This window comes from Erpetoichthys calabaricus, chromosome 12 (assembly GCF_900747795.2).
Source record: "Erpetoichthys calabaricus chromosome 12, fErpCal1.3, whole genome shotgun sequence".
Lineage (NCBI taxonomy): Eukaryota > Metazoa > Chordata > Cladistia > Polypteriformes > Polypteridae > Erpetoichthys > Erpetoichthys calabaricus.
The window spans coordinates 9,665,269-9,672,024 of record NC_041405.2 but is presented as its reverse complement, the minus strand read 5'-3'; the positions used below and the strand labels follow the sequence as shown (position 1 = coordinate 9,672,024).

Genomic DNA, 6,756 nt, shown 5'->3' with positions numbered 1-6,756 from the left:
AAGGTCCAAGTCTTTAGAGTCCTGGTGCTTCCTGTCTTGCTCTATGTTTGGGAGACATAGACGCTATCCAGTGAACTGAGACAAAGATTGGACTCCTTTGGTACTGTGTCTCTCCGGAATATCCTTGGGTACCGTTGGTTTGACTTTGTGTCGAATGAGCGGTTGCTCATGGCATCCCGAATGAGGCACATTACCTGAATTGTGAGGGAGCGTCAGTTACGGCATTACGGTCATGTGGTGCGTTTCCCTGAGGGTGATCCAGCTTGTAAGATCCTCATTGTTGGGGACCCGTGTGGCTGGACCAGGCCAAGGGGTGGCCCACGTGACACCTGGCTGCGGCTGATAGAGGGTCATTTCCGGAGGGCGGGACTGGACCGCATGTCTGCCTGGGGGGTTGCAAACCGGGATCCCGAGTTATTTCGCCGTGTAGAGGGTGCGGCAACACACTGTACCAGTGCACGCTCCCCGACTTGACTTGACTTGATATGACCATCAAATGAAGCTGCTGATTTGCATCTACATGATACAAGTCCGAAAGAACACTATTCAAATCTCGGAGAGGATTCCTGATTTCTTAACCTTGATTGTGACATGTGAGCCTTCTGTGTTTTTGCAACAGTTTGTTAGCTTGGGAAATGTTGATATCCGTAACCCTATTGGATGGCCTCCCCAACGCTCTACTTCATCATTCACTCGTGTATTGCCCACCTTACAGTGCTTCCACCACTGAAATACAGCAACAGGGCTGATCGTTTCATTGCAGTTTGCTTGCTGTAAAATTTCAAAAGTTTCATTACCATTCTTCCCAAGCTTAATGTAAAATTTGACCACACGCCTTTGCCATACTCTCACAGGAACAACATCTTCATCTGCCATAATGACAACAGTCTGTTTAGCTTTGGCAATGGTGACGTCCATGACTGCGGTGGGTGGCCTCCTCAAATGCTCTTTGTCATTCACTTAAACTGCTTCCACCATCGAAATACAGCAGCACGGCTCATTGTTCATCACAATATGCTTGCTATATCATTATAAGAGTTTCATTACCGCTCTTCCCAAACTTAACACAAAATTCTGTCACACACCTCTGCTGTACTCTCACAGGAACATTTTCTTCATCCACCAATATAGACAGATGCTTCCGACAAAATGCTGAAGAATATGGCAATCCAACTGCAGGTTCGCACTTGTCAATGTAGGCCGTTCACAAACACCTGCACACCATTCCCACGTCTCCTGTTCTGACAGAGAAATGGGGGACAGTCTTGTTACTCTTCAATCAGCCGTCATGCAGTCAAATACAGAGTTGTCATGTTTGTGGAAAATAGTTTAAGAAAATGGAAGAATGGCCAAGAGGACACACTTTCCAAGACATCCTCAGCCTGTGTCTCTATTTAACATTGGTTTGAATAAGAAGAAAAGGCACCCACACCAAGATTTAGACATTTATTATATAGGCCTGGAAAAAATATTTACACCAATTCAATTTGGTTTTCCTTGAATAACAAAACCCACATCTGTTTGTGTGTGTTTTCTTTTAAATTTCAAAGCAATAAAACACCTTTTTATTTAAATTGTTTTAATATAGAAAAAAAAATGTTAAGAAAACAGGAAATATGCGGTCTGCATAGGTGTTCAATCACACACTTTGATGCCTCCTTCCTTTACCTTTAAACTCTTAATATGGTGGACTGCTGCCCTGCTCATCCTTTCTCAGCTACTGAACTTCCAGCTGTTTCTCTCACAAGTCTCCCTGACGTTTGTGCAAACAGTTTTAACAGATTAGCCTTCCTGATAATTAAACAAACGGTTCCCAGGGAGCTCTAAACATGTGAAGGGCATTTTATAACCTTTTCCTACTTTATACATTTAGCTTAACTCTGACTTCTGTGGAATGCCCCTTGGTCTTCCTTTTCACTTCCGATTCATAATGCTTTTAATGTGAGGCTTTTATCTGGATCATGTGACCGTCATTTTAACGGTTTTTACTGGTGGAGGCCAACTGTATCCTATTTCAGCAACAGTTTTGCAAAGTAAAAGAAAACTACGCAGCTGAAAAGGGCCCAAATCACTTCAGACAGTTAGAAAAGTTAATGCATCATTTCAGCAAAAGCTGCAAGATGTGCCAACACAACATATCAGAGTGTAAAAAGTGAACACTTGTGAAAGCATAAAAAAGAGGAATTTCAGTACTAAAAATGTCAGAAACACCAGCATGTCAGTGTAGGACTTGCTTTTCAGCAAAAGAACAGAAGTGATCATTTTACTGAATAGCAGCAGAAGAGGAGCAGCTGTTCACACCCTCTGCCACAGCTTGGTGACAGCTTTTACAGTAAAGACCCCTCAACTCAATCACTTGTGGTTTCCTGTGAAGCTAAAATTAGAGGAAGCAGAGTGAGAGAATGGCAGGGGGCCTTAGATTTCAGTGTCCGCATTTTTGATTATGAACACATTCACTATTGCAATTTCATCGGTCTTAGAGTGCCTTTCCTAACTGTCCATCCATCCATCTTTGTATCTTTCTATTGATTCCAATTAACAGAAGTTCATTTTGTTCCATATTTAAAGTTATGTACTTATGTTTCATCTAATCATCATAATCATTGAAGCAGTTAGTTACAGATGCAGATGGACACGTGTCAAACGTTTTATTTCTGAATTTGTGTGCAATAGGAGGCATCTACTGGGGTGATGTAGTAGTGGTAGTGATGATCAAAATTCATCCTAATACATCACACGTTTGTCTGAGTTTATGTATGGAGTAGGCGGTGTGTGCTTAATGCATGTATGCAATGATATGTGACTGGGTTATGAAACTCATTTAAAAGACATTTTAAAAACTAATACGGGAAATGTATTTTTCTTTTAAAGTATTTTTGAGGGGAGGATAACTGAATATTTTGAAAAAGTTGTTTTTTGTGCTATAAGATATATTTTTTTTAAAAATCTTTATTCTAGCTGACTGTTATATAGTGCCTTTCACAACTTTCTATTTATCAATCTATGGTGCCCTTCATATCTTTATATAGTGCCTTTCACATCTATTATACAGTACCTTTCACATCTTTATATTATATAGTGCCTTTCACATCTATTATACAGTACCTTCCATCCATCCATCCATTTTCCAACCCGCTGAATCCGAACACAGGGTCACGGGGGTCTGCTGGAGCCAATCCCAGCCAACACAGGGCACAAGGCAGGGAACCAATCCTGGGCAGGGTGCCAACCCACCACAGGACACACACAATCACACCCACAAACCAAGCACACACTAGGGCCAATTTAGAATCGCCAGTCCACCTAACCTGCATGTCTTTGGACTGTGGGAGGAAACCGGAGCACCCGGAGGAAACCCACGCAGACACGGGGAGAACATGCAAACTCCACCAGGGAGGACCCGGGAAGCGAACCCAGGTCCCCAGATCTCCCAACTGCGAGGCAGCAGCGCTACCCACTGCGCCACCATGCCGCCCACAGTACCTTTCACATCTTTATATTATATAGTGCCTTTCACATCTATTATACAGTGCCTTTCATATCTTTTTTCAATCTATTATATAGTGCCTTCACTTCTTTATAGTATATAGTGCCTTTCACGTCTATTATATACAGTGCCTTTCACATCTTTATATTATATAGTGCCTTTCACATCTTTATATTATATAGTGCCTTTCAAATTTATTATACAGTACCTTTCACATCACTCTTCAATCTATTATATAGTGCCTTTCACTTCTTTATATTATATCGTGCCTTTCACATCTTTTTCAACCTATTATATAAAGCCTTTCACATCTTTTTATTACATAGTGCCTTTCACATTTTTCTATTATATAATTCACATATTTCTATTAATCTATTATATAATAGGCAGAACTTTGAAGCATTTCACATCTATGTAGATATCTATTTAACTATCTGTGTATCTATTTTATAATGCCTTTCACATCTATCAATCTATCTTTAAGATAATGCCTTCCACAAACTATTAGTCAATCTATTATATAGTGCATTTCACATCTTTATATTATGTAGTGCCTTTCACATCTTTTTTCAACCTATTATGTAAAGCCTTTCATATCTTTGTATTATACAGTGCCTTTCACATATTTTTTCAATCTATTATATAGTGCCTTTCACATCTATTATATAGTGCCTTTCACATCTATTATATAGTGCCGTTCACATTATTCTGTTTATCTATCTATTATATAATAGATAGGCAGAACTTTGAAGCATTTCACATCTATGTAGGTATCTATTTACCTGTCTGTGTATCTGCCTTTCACAAATATCAGTCTATCTTTAAGACCGCGCCTTTCACAAACTATTTGTCATTCTATTATACAGGGGTAAATGAAAAGGTAAAGGCAATTTGAAATTCTGTGGTAACAGCAATGGGTAGAAGGCGACACAATACAACATGTTAAGAGCAGTTCAAACATTCAGAATGCAGCACTCAGCCATCAGTCTTTTTGAAGCTGAGGTCAAGTGAACATGGACGCTCCACTACGGGGTTGCAGCATTATTGAACAACATGCCAAAGTGAGATTTTTTTTTTGGCCAGCAAGAGTGAATCACCTGCTGAAATTTGCCAAAGGATGTTGGTTTGTGCCAATCAGTAAGCTGTTTGGGTGCCCGTCTTGCTCAAACTTTACAGCGCCCCAAGTCATCATGCACTATGGCACGTGTAGATGCATAGCTGATATCCAAATGTGCAGCAGCAGACAACGTAATCAGTCAGCCTTCTCTGAGGAAGGCATTCGCCATGCTGAGGTTGGCTTATGGTGGGCACGATGCTGATGGTAAACAAGATCGAGCTTCATCGGTTACACTCATTCTTCCCGCTTTAGACCTCTTATCCATTCATTAACATTTCCCTTAGTCCTGCTGTTTTCATGTCCTTCCATGAATTTCAGCATGTTTCACTCCCTTTGCCTGAAGAAATCTCACCATGGTGCGTTGTTCAACGATGGAGCTATCCCACTGTGGAGCGTCCATAGTCATTTGACCTTGGCTTCAACTAGACTACCAGCAGAGTGTTGTGCTGTGTGTGTGCAAACTACCCTAAAACCAGTATGAACGTGTTTGTATTGTGTCAGATTCTATTCGTTGCAGTTATTTTCAAATTACCTTTTTCTTTATGCTTGTATAATAAACTTCACATGTAGTGCCTTTCACATCCATCTCTCCATTATATTGTGTGTTTCACATATCTATTATATCTATTAAAACAATCATGTGGCAAAAACATGAATGCAGCTGCAAGGGTGTTTACTGGCACTAAAAAAAGATAACATCACATCTCACCAGTTTTGGCTTCCGTGCACTGGCTTCCAGTTGAGTACTGGGCAAATTTGAAGATTTTATTATTTGTGTTTAAGGAACTGCATGGGTCTGATACTTCATTTACCATCCTGGGTTCTCAGGTCCTCGGATCATTTTTTATGTGTTCTGTGGACATGTTGGATGCTTACGGGTCACCGAGATTTTGCAGCAATGGATACGAGGCTTTGGAATGCTCTATCATATGAAATAAGAGCTGCTCCATTCATTGATAGCTTTAAATCTCAGTTAAAAACACATTTTTATTCCCTGGAATTTGGTTCTTAATAAAGGAATTACTCTTAAAACGAGTTAAGAATTTTATGTATTAATGCTGTGTATAATATTATTTAGTTGTTTAGTTTTTAGTATTTCTTTCTTTCTTTCTTTCTTTCTTTCTTTCTTTCTTTCTTTCTTTCTTTCTTTCTTTCTTTCTTTCTTTCTTTCTTTCTTTCTTTCTTTCTTCGCTAGCTGCCAGTCCGTTCGTTCAGTTCCATTTCTCTTTGAACGGTTCGTATGCCCCTGCTGCCTGGCACTGTTCTTTCTGAGCACCATATACGGCATGCAGTCGCTCGCTCACAGCAGGATATCACCTTTACCACAATGATATGACGATCGGGGAGGCCTACTGCTGCATCGTCTGAGCCAAGTGGGCAGCACCGAGACCACCAGCTCCTCCATTCTGTAAGTGTCTGCGCCGCCCGTAGTTGTTATTTGAGTTCAGCTTTGTGCTTCTTACAGACGGTCGACCCTGCGAGCTGCGAACTGGAAGCTCGCCCATCGGCTGGCTGACATAGTGGCGTATACGCGGGCTGCGCGTCTGAATATTCAGGGTGCAATGCGCCGTGCAAAATAAACCGAGGCTCATCGGCGTGTGTCGTCTGTTACCTGGTGGGGGCTTCTGGGCGACTGGATGTAAGGGATTCGAGATGAAGGCTTCTGGCAATGAAGTTACAGGAAATCTGTGATCTGGCGCAGCTCTTTTGCAGCAGGACAGTCTGCGCGCGCGTCCGAGTTCAGCCGGGGGGTCTGTCGCTGTGCTTTGTGTCTTTATTGGCGACGACTTGCAGGGACACTTATGCAGCATAAAACATATTTTCTAAATAAATGATCGCACCGGGTACAGTGATTACAGTGGAGAAAATTATAAACAGTTCAGCGAGCGCTGTTGAACTTTCTCCCACAATCCGCTGAAATATGAGCTCTGGTTAAATGTTAGACGCGAGGTGGTCATTACATTACAGCAGGGCTTGTGCCTGAGTGTTTTCACTTAAAATATGTCAAACACCATTCCAAATATTCAAAAATTTACTGCATAAGGACAAAATGACCAAAGATTTCACCTTATTGTATTTTCAGAACTGACTAGATAGATTAATGGCACTATATAACAGACAGGCAGAAAGACTAAAGGCACTATATAACAGA

At 41.0% G+C, this 6,756-nt stretch overlaps 1 protein-coding gene across 1 annotated transcript in view; it reads left to right on the top strand.

Moving 5' to 3' along the window:
* Positions 1–5,868: 5,868 nt before the first annotated feature.
* Positions 5,869–6,756, top strand: part of hsd3b7 (hydroxy-delta-5-steroid dehydrogenase, 3 beta- and steroid delta-isomerase) — a 129,440-nt gene continuing 128,552 nt past the window's right edge. The window contains exon 1 of the mRNA XM_028815031.2: positions 5,869–6,012. The gene's annotated coding sequence lies outside the window, so the exon portion shown is untranslated. The remainder of the gene's footprint in view (positions 6,013–6,756) is intronic.